The 14,278-nt window shown below is 23.8% G+C and overlaps 1 protein-coding gene across 1 annotated transcript in view; it reads right to left on the bottom strand.

Moving 5' to 3' along the window:
- Window positions 1-13,040, bottom strand: part of LOC127283197 (tyramine/octopamine receptor-like) — a 45,142-nt gene extending 32,102 nt beyond the window's left edge. Inside the window, exon 1 of the mRNA XM_051307916.1 lies at window positions 12,587-13,040. The gene's annotated coding sequence lies outside the window, so the exon portion shown is untranslated. The remainder of the gene's footprint in view (window positions 1-12,586) is intronic.
- Between the last annotated feature and the right edge of the window lie 1,238 nt (window positions 13,041-14,278).

The raw sequence follows: 14,278 nt of genomic DNA on the forward strand, positions 1-14,278 counted from the left end.
ATTTGATTAAAATAAGAAGCGTTGCAGCTTATTTTAATACCTTTTAGTTTTCTGTGAAACTGAAAATAATTAACAACTTTTTTATAGTTTGAATTAAAATTTTTAATTTAATTAAAATGCTTATTTTTTTAAATTAATTTTACTTAATTACAATATCGACATATATTTCATGTTGAGACGCATTTTTTGCATGTTTTCTTTTTTTTATTTTCATTTTTTTATATTTCATTACTGTATCTTTAACCATAAGTAGTAAAAGGCAGTTTTAATCAGACAAAATGGGAAAAAACTTTTAGTTTTCATATTCAGTAGTAAAAGTTATAGGCAGTCAGAAATTGTAATTTTAGTGAAAGTAGTAGAAGTAAAGTAAAAATTGTTCAAGTAGTAAAAATCTGTTTATGTCAGACAGAGTTTTTAATTCGTTTAATTATCACCCAAGTAGTAAAAATAATTTTTAGGCAGACACTGCAAAAATCTGTAACAATAAAATTTCAGTAGTACAAGCAATTTCCTGTCAGACTGAGTGTTTTAAAATAGTGTAATTTTATTCCTAGTAGTAAACGAAAAGTTTAGTCAGGCTGAATTATGTTTCAGTAGTAAAAAACAATTTTCGTCAGACATAAGAATTTAATGCGAATAATTTTCGACTCAGTGGTAAGTGTAATTTTCAGTAGTAAATGTAATTTTTAGTCAGTCATCCCCAATTAGTTAAAAAAAATTTTTTAATATTAAAAATATAATAACTTTTTTAAAAAAAGTTTAATTTTTAATTTTCCCTCAGGTTTGACCAAGTCGGAAGTTAGGTCCTTAATCAATTTTGTGTTCAATTAGAGAACGTTGGAGGAATTTCCTTGTGTGTAATTTCCTCCGTTTCTCTTCTCGTGCCCAGTTCCGGTCTTCGTGTTAAATGGCTGAACTGAATGGTTTGAAAATGGAATGTGAGCCAAGAGATGGTGTGAGATAGGTAAAGATTAACATTCCCCCTGAGTTAATTGATCAATATGGAATTTCAAACCTTTGTGATCTGCGTGTCTATTTAGCAGTGAATCAATTTATATGAGAAGTTATTTCGAATTCTGTTTCGAAACATTCATCTCAATATCTTGACTGTATTCACCACTGTACTGAATTCTATTTTCTAGTTTACCTTTTTTGAATTGATAAAAAATTCGAATTTTCAAAATGGAAATTACTTTAAAAAGCTGATGAAAAAAATATATATATTTACTTTTTTTTTAATTTAATAAAATAGTTTCGTTATTTCGCCTCTGTAGAAAATATATATTTTTATATAAAAGAGAAGTTTACTTTTTTTTATGCGAAAAAAAAATTATAAATAATAAAATTTGATAAAATTCATATTTTAAATTAATGTAATAAAAAAAAAAAACGTTAAGCCTTTCAATATTTGAAGCTTTAAAAAAAGGCTGACCGCACATATATACACACCTATATTTCATATAAGAAGGAAACTGAAGGCTTTCAAAGCGTATTGAAAATACTTTCATTTCGAATATTACCCAATTTTGTCTGAATAGGTATTTTCGAGGGAAGTTGCTTCAAATTGGTGCTGGCTCTAAACCGACTTATATTTTCTTTGCCATTGAAACAGGCACTTTTTACGTTTTAATCAAAATTTAATCAACCGTAATATTATTAAGCTTCATTCGCGACGATGAAATTTTTCAATTAATTACGTCTTACATTTTTTTTAGAGGGACTTTTTTTTCTATTATATTTTTTTTAAATTAATTTTTTTCATATTCAACAAATAAAAAACTTATTTGTCTTCTTTAATTTAATTTTTTTTATTTTTTATTTGTTTATTAAAACAAAAAAAATGTAAATAAGATAGAATATTTTTTTTCTGTAATTGTTCAAAAAGAATGAATTTTTTTTTTTTGATGCAAATATCTCTTAATTCGATTTAGTTCGTCACTGAAGAATTGGAATAAAACAAGCTTTGTGTCTAGAATAAAAAAAAATAAATAAAACTGTACTAGTATAGAGAAAATTGCAAAAGGTATGAATTCTCTTTTTGTGAAATTCAATTGTGTATAACAGGGAACTTCCTGGATAGGTTTCGTTCAATATGTCCAATCATGTATTCTCATGATCGTGCCACAAACATCAGCTCGCAAATAATTAAAGCTCGTGATGCAATTGCCTCGTAAACTATGATATACTCATTTTACAATATGTACAGCCGACAAATTAGAGAATTTCGCACGTTTATGTATATATATATATATATATATACACACAATATTTATTATATCATCAAACATTTAATATTTAATCAGATTTACTTCAAAATTTCGAATAATGCTTCTATTAAAATATTATTTATTAACGTTATTTTGAAAATTATTGTCACAAGAAATTCTATTAAGTTTCGGTGGCAAATCTAAATAAATTTAAATTATTAATTTTTTTAAAATAAAAAACAAATGACAAATATTTATGAAGATTTTTATTGAATTTTTTTTTTTTGCATTAAAATTTTTAATTAATATCCTAATCATTATCTGTCGTTTATACAAATTTAATTGTCATTGAAAGTCATTTAAATAAAAAAAAAAATTATTAATAAGAAAAAAAATAGGGAAAATTTTAATGACATTACTGTTAAGTCAGCTTTGCACATTGCTCTTCCAATTAGGCAAATGAAGCTTCTTTGGAGAGAAGTCGCTTTAAAATATGTTTTCCCTTTGCTAAAGCTTCACCTTTGCTTGTACATCTTTTTAATATCTGTTGTAAATTCCGTATATATATATTCATATAAAAAAAGATTGAAAAAATACCTTAGAAAATAACTCTATAGAGAATATAATTATTAATAATAATTTTAAAATTAAATTTTCAAAAATTTTTTAATATCATGTAAATATTTTTTTTTCCTTTTTAAACCTCCTATTGTTAGAGAATATATTATAAGAAAAAAAAATTATTTTGATAATTAATGTGTTTAAAAAATGTTTCCTCTTGTTTTTCATCAAAAAACATTTTTCACACAAAGAAAAGAGAGATTCTTTCATTAAAAACAAAAGTTTTTTTTTTTAAACATTTCTTTGACTTTAGGATACTACAAATAAATTTTCTTTCGTTTCACTATTTTCTTTTGCTACATATAAGAAATTTTTTCTTTTTTTCAAAAAAAATTCTTTTTTTATTTTATTTTTTGAGATTTTATAAATATATATATAATTATATTACACAATTACAAAATTATTTATTAATATTTCTGAATTTTTTTTCTATGTAATTTTTATTATTTTTTTCATTCTTCTTTTGCTTTTTATTTCAATCTTTTTTCCATAGATTCAATTTTTTAGAATTATTTTTTTTTTTTAGATTTTTTTTAGTTTTTTTTTCTTTCTCTCGTCAGTTATCTGTAGAATTTCTCTTTTAACAAAGATATTTACCGAAAATTTGTATTGTCAGAATGTGTAGTAGATATAGGAATTTGCACTATCAAAATTTACTTTGCCTACTATTCAGGCCAGCCAGCAATGTGGTAGGCCAATAATTTGATTTCTGGAAAATTTGCACATCGTGTCTAGAATACAGAGGTCACTATTTCCAAGTCCCGAGTTAAAGTTAATCATTTGAGATAAAATTTATATCAGATAATAATTGTTTCTTTCCTCAATGTAAACAAAATAAATAAAATTAATTTATAATTTTAAATATATTTTTTTTAATTTCTCATTGCAGAAAATAATCATAATTTATGGATAAAATTATTTTATTTTGAGGTAAATCATTTTTTTCTTCCCCCCCCCCCTCTAAAAAGAGTGGTTATTAAGAACTTGAATGCAAGAGATTATTCTTTTGAGACGTTTTACAAACGAGAAATAAACTTCTGACTTATATTTATAATGGATATTAGGAAAAGAAAGGACATTTTCAAAAGTACTATTTCAATGCAATTTTCCATATCTTTTCTTGTGAATCTTAGAATAAAGCCAAGATGCATCGATTAAATATTAAATAGATGTGCACTTTCTGACATTTACATATATACATCAATTCAAAGAATCTGGGTTAATGTAAAAAATAATTTTTAAAAAAAAATTAAAAAATAATTAAAAATTTAATTAATAAAATTTATATTACTAAAAATTGAAATCATAACTTTCTTTTTTAATCTCAAACTATGTAATTTACCTATGCTTCTAAAAAAAAGTATAGATAGTGACGAGAATTTTATTCACTTGGTGAAATATCTTCCTTTTTATGTAAAGAATAAGTGTTCTCGGTTATTCATGAATATATTACCTTAATATCGCACTCTATCATTCTTTTATAATTCTACATAAACTTTGGTGCGTTTTCTTATAATATATTAAAACTCCAAAAAAAACTGTATAATAAATTCATAAAAAAGATTAAAAATCACTGATTTAATTTTTTAATTAATTCTCTTAGTTACTTTACTTATTTTTAATATTTATTTTCCCCCATTCTGACTTGGCACTAATCTAAATGAAAAGTAAAAATAAAATAATTTTTACTACTGTAGTATGATTCAGTCTGACCAAAATTTTCGTTTACTACTTGGAATAAAACTAAACGGCCTCGGACTGACAGGAAATGACTTGTACTACTGAAATTTTATTGTTACAGTAATTTTTTTCAGCGTCTGACTAAAAATTACTTTTACCACTAAATATGAAAATTAAAAGTTTTTTTAACGTTTTGTCTGGCTAAAACTGCTTTTTACTACTTATAGTTGACGTTACAGTAAAGAAATATAAAAAAAAATGAAAATAAATAAAAATTGAAAATGATAATTTATATTTTGAGGATAATATTTCTCGACATTAAATATGTCGATATTATAATATAGCTCTTTAATAAATATTGACAAGAAAAATATTACTGTGTATTATTGTGGCACATGTAATACCTATTCTTCAATAACAGATGCTATACTGATTTACATAATAATGATATTGAATAAACAGCATTGAAATTCATTTCAATATAATATTATTTATGACATTGAATATATGTTACCCTTAATTTTATTCAGGAATCACAAAAGTAAATCCTTTTACCATTATACTGAATTTCAATAATAAATAGATTATATAAAAAAATAATTCCTTTTTTTGTATATCTTATATACAAAAAGAAATTTTTTAATTTAAATTCTATATAATCTAAATGAATTTCCGTAATCTTTTTGATTTAATCGCATTTAAAATACAAAATAAATGTATTCAATTCCAAAAAAAGACGATACTTAGGATCTTGTCACATAAAATAAGAAAAACCATTTAAATAAAAAATAAATCCGCAAAGTATTTACGACAAGAAAAAAAAATTATCGTTTTAAGTGGAAAACAGTATTACAAAAGTTTTCTACCTTTTTAACTTTTGCACAATACATATCCTTCAACCATAAGGCGTATAATAAAAAGAGTGCGCTTTCCACTAGAGATAGCGGAATGCAAATTTTTTGCATAAATTTTCTCATCGACTGTGATTCTTTTCTAGTGAAAAATGTTTGGTCACGGAATTTGTGTATTTTACGAGAGAATTTTTAACTTTATGTTAGAGTGGGAGAGAGATAGAGAGAGAGAGAGAAGGGGGTAGGAGGGGAAGGAAAAAAAAGTTCAGCTTCTGATAAAATATGAAAGATAAACTCGTTTTTGTTGCACAAATTTTTTTTTCTTTTTTTTTTGCTATTCAAATAAGATGATAATTCATAAACGAAATATACGCCATGTCTTAAAATTTATATTTTCCATTAGTTGGGAAAATTATGTATTTTTCCTGGGAAATTTTTTTTTTAGACTTGTTGTTTCTGAATATCTGGAAAAATGTTTTAAAAGAATTTTTTTTGTTTTTGTCTATTGTCATTTGTCAAAAAAGCTTTATTGGTAGAAAAGCTTTTATACTAAAAAGCACATTCTCGATCTCTGAGTTCATCTATAAATTTTCGACTAATTAAGTCGACTAATTAAGCTTCCAAGTAATTACAAACTTTAATGAATCTTTGTTAAACTTTAATAAGAAAAAAAAGCGTATATCGTGTGTATTTAAATAATTTATTATTCATTTAGTTACTAATTTTATTTGAAAAACAGTAAAAAAAAAGAAGTGCAAATCTTTACAAAAACTTACTAATTATTTATAAAACTTTTTAATAATTTATTAGTTTTTTCTTTGAATTAAATAAAACATTTCTTTGATTTATTTTTCTGTGTATAAATTAAAATAAATAAATTAATTAATTAATTGAAATATAATATAATACATCTTAGTATTTTTTTACTCAAGCAATATGTAAAATTAAATTTCGAAACTGTTTCACATTGAGGGAAAATTTGTGTTAAATGATAGAATATTAATTTTAACAATGTTTAATTGAAGGTATTACTATATATATAAAATAACCGCAAACGTTTCATGATCAATCTATTACTCTTTCCATTAATGATTTATTCGAAAATGGCAATAACACCCCCGCGCTCATACAAAATCGCTTCTATTGTTATCATTCAGTAACTTAATTAACACGAGACGTGAATAATACTGAAAGATTTGTTTTTTTGAAGACATTAATTTTTTTTATAATCTATATTTCATCATGAAAGTCAATTTTTTTATATTCGATAATTAAAGTAATTATAATGAATGTTTGATTCTTTATTTTTTAATCTTTGTTAAAGAGTTGATTTTTTACAAATATATAAATGTTAGAATTAATGTAAATTTTAGTTTTGAATTATATGAAAACTAATGAAAGTGATGTGTAATGAAATTCAGCGGGGTGGAATAATTAAAACTTAGTTTTGGTAACTAAACGTTACTAAATGTTTACTTGACTCAGCACACATTCGTAAATAGTTAAATATACTGTTTGCCTCAAGTTTTGCAAATACAAAGAACGTTTCGTTTTAGAGAGTTTTTAACAATGTTTTTCGTTTATATATGTAAAAGTGAAAAGCCGCTTTCAATTTTAATGTTTCTTAAATGAAAAATTAATTGTAAAAGTTACAGAAATATTTTTAACATAGAAAATTATTTTCTTTTTTTAAATATTGAATTATAAATTTATCTTAATTATTCATTGTTGAAAAATTATTTAAACGAAAATTCTCATTTGAAATATTAAATTACAAATAGAATTTTACACGCGGAGAGACGCGCGAGATAATTGAGTGAATTAAATTATATTTTATACAATGTATTTTCTATAGCTGGCCTCTAACATCATTTTGCAATGTGTCACATGAAAATGAATTGTTCAAATGTTTAATTAATTAATTAAATAATACTAATTAAATAAAAGAAGGAAAAAAAATGTAAAATTTTCTCTTCTACTTTTCATTTTAAAAATATATGTATTAACATTTTGAATATCGTGAAAAATCAACAGTTAGTAATTTTAGATTAAATTTTTTTTTATATTAATTTATCAAGTAAAAAGAGAAAAAAAATGAGAATTATAAGGAAATCTTTATCATTTCAAGTATTTTATATTCAGTAAGTTTTTGTAATTTCATTAAATAATTCCAATTTCTCATATATTAATTAATTGATAAAATCTACAGAATTAAGTAAATTTAAGTTGACTTTGAAAGCATAATATTTGATCAATTATTTTACATCTCTGAATATTTAAATTTATCTAAAAAAAAATATTACGTTAATAGATTTTTTTTTATAAATTAAGACTAATTTTTAATCATCATTAAATTGAATGTATAAAGAAGAAGAATTATTAAAAAAAATAATAAAATCTGAAAAATTTATTTTTTAAATTTTATTCCAAATTATAGAAAATAGTTTTTTTATGTTAGGAAGCAGTGACCCTATTTTTCCCCGAAAATTGATAATTTCCCATTCTCTCTATTTGAGCAAGAATGAAAATCTGGAACATTGCCAATGATATAACGAACAAATATTTATTTTTCTGATTATCAATTTATTTTCTAAATGTGTTAATTATTTTTAATTTCACTTGTCATTATGAAATTTAATAAAAAATGTATTGATATTTATTTATGGAAAATAAAAATTTTCTTTAGCATAGAAAATTTGACGCAAATAAATATTTATTTAGCTCTATTTTTTTTTTGTAGAAAATAAAACTATAAAAATATTCTTTGTTATAAAGTGAGAAAAATATAAATGGAGAACTGTTTATCTCATTTAAAAAAAACAAACTAGAAAATATAAAAAAGAAAGTGTGTATGTGAAACAACTACCTGAATTTGTTTTCTAATTATTTTCTCATTATATGAAGGAAATGAATACTGCGTTCCCGTATATACTTTTTTTTGTATACAACTTGCATAATAAAAATTAATTAAATTATGTAGATATCCGAGAAATTAATATATTTTCTTTCATTATATTAGAACGTTGTTTTAATGCAAATTTTTAAAAATATTTTTAAAAATATTTCTTTCTTCTTTAGTGTACTAATTTTTTTCTTAATACGTTTAATTTAATTTGGAACATTTAATTTTTAATTACTTAACAATTTAATTTGCATTTCTTTAATTAAAAACATTATTTTCGATAGGTCAATGGAGTTAGAAGTTTTAATGAAAATATAATTTGATGAAAAAAGAAAAACAAAACAAGTTCCTTTGTTAAAAACTTTTAGAACATATTCATGTACAATGAATAACAAAATTATGCTGATATTATGATAAAAACCCACAATAATGAGTGATAATTGAAATAATTCATTTATAATTTAAAACAAAAAAAATTCATTCTATTTTCCATAATGCAAATTAGTGACAATTTGTATATAATAAATTTGTAAAAAAATAAATTTAAATATTAATTTTATAATTTTCCGTTTAAATTTAATTGCACATATTATATTGTTAAGAACGTGTGTTAAAATTAGTAAAATTACTGTAATAAAGTAAAAAAAGATTTAATAATCCTTGTTTTTTAAAATCAGTTAAGAAAGTCACGCAAATCATAATACGTGCGTGTAAGTTAATTATATGTATAATAGATTCCCAGACGAAAAAAGTTGAATGAAATTTTAACTCGAATAATTCTGTAGAATTTCTCGAAAAAAAAAACAAAAAATACAATTCAATAGAATGTCTACATGAATTTTAGTCAACATTCTATTAGAAATATTGTATGGAACAGACAAAATACTACACACCTGAAGTTGTAAAAAAACAAAAGAATAAAGCTTTCGCAATCTTTTGTTTTAATTTTCGTCTCCCTCAAAACTTTTCTGAATAATTTCTACATACTCTCAAAATTTTTTGAATCAACAAAAATTTTAACTAAACTAAAATTATAATAACAATTATAATTTTTTATTATTATTATTAATACAATAATAATTTATAAAATAAGAAAGAAAACGGGCAAATAATTATGAACGAAAGTTAGTTAAGATTTGGTGCAAATAATAATTGGAAAAGTGGAAAATTTTTTTTTTTTTTTTCGTTGAAATACGATATGGGAAATCGCGTGGAAAGAAGAAGATACGTAAAAGAGGGGGAGGGGAGGGTGTGATGTAGTGGCTGATGGAGATTTACGGGTGGATGCTGTGGTGATCGAACGTGTTTAAAGAAGGCCGCCAAGCGATATTTACGCGTCCTCAGTGGGTGCCCTCCCCCCTCTCCCTATATATATATATATATGAGTTATTTATAAAGTGATTCCCGCGATAATCAATATCCTATGCCTTTTTTCCTTCTATACTATATGGTAAAATTCGCTCGGGGATCAGAATCGTGTCCTTGTGTGTGTATATATCAACTGAGATTCTCAGGGACGGTGGTGCTACTATTTTTTTTTATTATTATTTATTATATTATTTTCCTTCGTTTGATAAAAATTAAAAAAAAGTAGTGAATTTTTAAAATTTTTAATATTTTTTAAAATTAAAAAATATTTAATTAAAATTTTTCTAAAAGTAATTTTTAAAAGAGCACATTTCTCTCCATTTTTTCTTTTTAGATCAAAATTAATAAAGCAGTTTTTTTCAAAAAAAAAAAAAAATTATTTTCTGAAAAAAATATTTTTAGAATTCTTTTTTATAATTTTCATAATTTTCATAATTTTCATTTTATATTGTAAAATAATGAATTATATTGAAAAATAAATAAAATAAAAATTTTGCTAATTTAGAAAATATTTTCGGAATTATTTTTTTGTAGCCTTTTTTCTTAATTATTATATTTGAAAGATAACAAAAAAAAAATCTGTTACTGAAATTTATTCTAGTGTACAATCATGTTTCTTTTCTCTTGCTTGATTCGAGAAAGTTTCCGTCAACGTAAACTTCCCTCTTTTCTCATTTCTATCCAGTATTTCCGGGACGTCGGACACCTCGGAGGTCGTGTTGCATTTTCATTATCGCGCTCCGTTTCCATCGTGATCTACCCAAGCGTTCACGTGGTCCGACGTTATAAAGGGGATGTTTCACCCTTTCCCTCCTCCCTTTTACCCCACCCACGAGAGAACAAGAGAGAGAGAGAGAACGACATACCTTTTATGCTGTCATTTTTTTCAGATATCTTCTGAGAAATTTTATTATATATCATTCATCAGTGATTCATTCTTCTTTATCAAACAAATGCCACGTACCTTTCATTTCATTTTCGATATATTTTTATATACATAAATAACTTTGAAATACTTTAGCCCTTCTTCTTCTTCTTTTATATTGAAATTCTTTTATTTATTTGATTTCTTTACTTCGTTTTATTTGAAATAGGACTTTCGCGAATATCTCTGAAAATATTCCACTTCGAAATTCTTGGGTTACAAAAAAAAAAAAATAAGGAAAAAGAAAAGTTCAACTTTCTCTAATAACAATAAAAGAATTTCAAAATTAAATTAATAGAATTTAATTTAATTTACAAAAAAAAGAGATTTTTTTAATTTTAAAAATTAATAAAAAATTTTGTTAATATTTTTAAATTAAAAAAAAAAATTTTATTTGAAAATCGAAGATGTTCAAATATGGAAAAAAAAATTTATATCACTTATTCGAATTATTTTGCATTTTTTTTTTTCAAAGAAAATTTCCCGCACATTTTCACTGAAAAAAAGTTGATCTATTTTAAAAATTTGAGAAATATATGCAGACAATATTTGATTATGAAATAAAAAATTTAATTCTAATTAAAAAGTTTCAATAAGTAAATAACATTGTTTTATTAAATCACGACCGCCAATGTTTATACGATCAACAAATCAGTTTTAAAATATTATACACTGGAAAAAATTTTTTTTTTAAATAATCGGTTTCTTGATTATTTTCAAATAAATATTTTTTTGTTTTAAATAACTATTATTTAATATTATGAATTTAATTTAAATGAAGATTATTTTATATTATTAGTGAATAATATACTAATTATTTTATTTATTTTATAATAATCAAGTAATCGATTATTTGAATCAAATAAATTTTTTTTCAGTGTATGAAATAAAAATTTTATTTCCTTAAAATCGTTTCAAGAAATACGAGAACTTTTCATTTTTAAAACAATATAATAATAATAATTGTTATATTAACGAGGAAAAAAATTCCTTCACTTTTAAAAATTATTCTTTTTTTTCAGTATTAAAAAAAAAAGTTTATAAAAATTCATTTTTTTCAATTAAACTGTAGTAAATTTTTTTCTTCTTTTGTTAAAGAAAGGGGAAAATAAAATGAGAAGAAATTTCACATTAAAGAAGATGAAAAGAGCGTATAAATCTTAAGCGCACGGTCTCATTATCGTTATCATGTGTCTTCAAATGTGTGTTTATTGTCCAGGTGTTAAAAAAAAGAAAAAAAAATGAAAAAAAAAATTTTTTTTTTGCTTTTACTTTTTAATTGAATGCTATTTATCTCAAACTATTGTCACTGTTTATTTTCTAAATATATATATATTAGAGTGGTCTTTTATTTAAAATATTTCAAAATTTAAACGTTCCCGCCCAAAAATTTTTTGTTACAAATAAAAAAAATGTAGGTACGTATTTTTATTTAGTACCTTGATGAAAAAGGGCTTATTTTTTATGCTTTTTGTAAGCCCATATATATGTAAATAAATAAATAAATTATTATAATTTAGAGAGTAGAAAAATTTCAATATTTATTCTTTTTTTTTACAAAAACTTGTTTTTTACATTTATGGGTTTTTTTAATGTAAAAAAAAAATAAAGATCGAAATTTATTTTATAAATCTAATTGGATATTTTTCTCACAATGAAAAAAAAATTTTCTACACTTGAATAATCAAGAATGCAGTTGAAAAATATTGATTTTTGAAAACAATTTTTTGATATAAATCAAAAAAAGCAAAAATAGATTTGAGGTAATTATTAAATTAAAAACATAAAAAAATACGTGTGTACTTTTTTATTTGTAACAGTATTGTTTGGGCGGGAATGTTTAAAATTTTTTTTTCCAAACTAAGGTCCACCCTTTTTTTGGTAATAAAATTATACAGTGATTTGTTTTAATTGGCAGTTGAGAAAAAAAAAAGTAAAATTGAAGAAGGGCTTTTTTTTAAAGAGGCGAAGAGACGCGCACTTCCGGTGAATCGTATGAGATCGGTAACGGAGGAAATGATTGATCTCGTACCTGGAATCGGATTTTTCGAGATGCAGGGCGCGGCGGCATGGTCCCGTCGCAGCGCTGTTCGTCGAGCACTGAGCTCATCTCATCCGCACAGTCCACAAACGGTGGGGTTTTGCGTCGACGTCAACGTCGAAAAGACGCAAACGTAAAGTGAGGAATATTTGTGCGCAGACGCGCTCCTTTTTCTCTAAAAAGCGAAAAGAAAACTACTACTACTACTACTAGTGTACGAGACACGAGAAGGGTTGAAAAGAGACGCGCTTCTTAAAAGCCCGCCTTTTTTCTTTTTTTTTTTTCTTTTTTTTTCCTTCTTTTTTTTCTTAATATTCTCTCTCTCTCTTTCTCTCTCTCATTTATTTGCGCACATCTTTGGCAATCGTTTTCTCTCTCTTCTTTTATAGAATAGCTTTTTACAGTGTGCGCTGTGTCGTTATTTTGCCCTCGAGATTATATTACGCGAGGGCGTCATTTTTTTAATACTCTTCCGTTTCTTGTTGAACTTCAATTTTTTTTCACCTTTTTTTTTAACTCTCTATTTAAATCTACTTTTAATTGGAAAAAAAATTCCACAAGTTTAACGAACGACTTTATACTTATATATGTGTGGTGAAAAAAAAAACAATTAAATTGGACTTCAAAATGTTTTATATTTTACACTTGGCTGTAAATGTCGTGTTAATTATAAATGAAAATTCCTTCTCCATTATTATGACTTGTTTCATATAATAAAGGGGAAAATTTTTTTTTATTGATTAGTAATAATAGTATTATTACCCCAACCTCAATTTAGATTATTTTTTTCTCAATTTTTATTTTAATTTATTTTTTAATTATTTTCTATTTTATTTTAATTTCCCTTTTTGGCAAAAAAAAAATTTTTTTTTGTTATAAAAATTGATTTTAACCTAAATGTCAATGTCATCGTTGAAAAATATTTACGATGAAAAGACAATTTTTCGCCTTTGATATTCAAGAAAGCGTTGAGTTTTTAAATTGATGAAGGAAAAAAAGAAAGATCATCATTATTCTAAAGCTATGCTACAATAAAAATTAAATATACATTTGTTATTCATTTTTCATCCTTTCTTCTCAAATTTTTATTTAAACCAAATAAAATTTTTACTTGAACCAAAAAAAGTGTTTAAACCAAGTAAAATTTTTTTTTCATACTAAATAAATATTTATGAAGCACTGAGAAAAATATATCTTTTCTCTAAGTGTAAATAATTTTAATTATTAAATAAAAAAAAAATTCTACTATGAAGACTTGAACTCAAAAAGAAAATAAAGTCAATTTTTTTTATCTGTGCGCAAATAGATGAAAATTCTATTCGAAAGATAAATATTTAAAAACACTGTATAATTTAAAAATAAAAAAAATTTCGAAAATTTAACGTGACATTGCTCTTTCAGCTGTTTCCATTTAGTTTGAAACCCTTTGCACACACACACATACACACGTCAGTATTAGTACCAATAAACGGGTTTCAGTTTCTGTCCCATCCCAATGCAATTAAATCTGATTTCATTACCGGGTGCATTTGTCCAGCAATGAATCAGCAATCAGAGATTATCGGAAACATTTCCCCTATACACGTGTATAGCGCGAGTGTCAGATACGTTGTTGCACCAAAGAAGATTGTCACTTCAAAGATTACATATATTATTATCACGATATTGCAGAGTTGAAATAGA

Source organism: Leptopilina boulardi, unplaced genomic scaffold, assembly GCF_019393585.1.
Source record: "Leptopilina boulardi isolate dan_hultmark-lab unplaced genomic scaffold, ZJU_Lbou_2.1 LbouV2_31, whole genome shotgun sequence".
NCBI lineage: Eukaryota > Metazoa > Arthropoda > Insecta > Hymenoptera > Figitidae > Leptopilina > Leptopilina boulardi.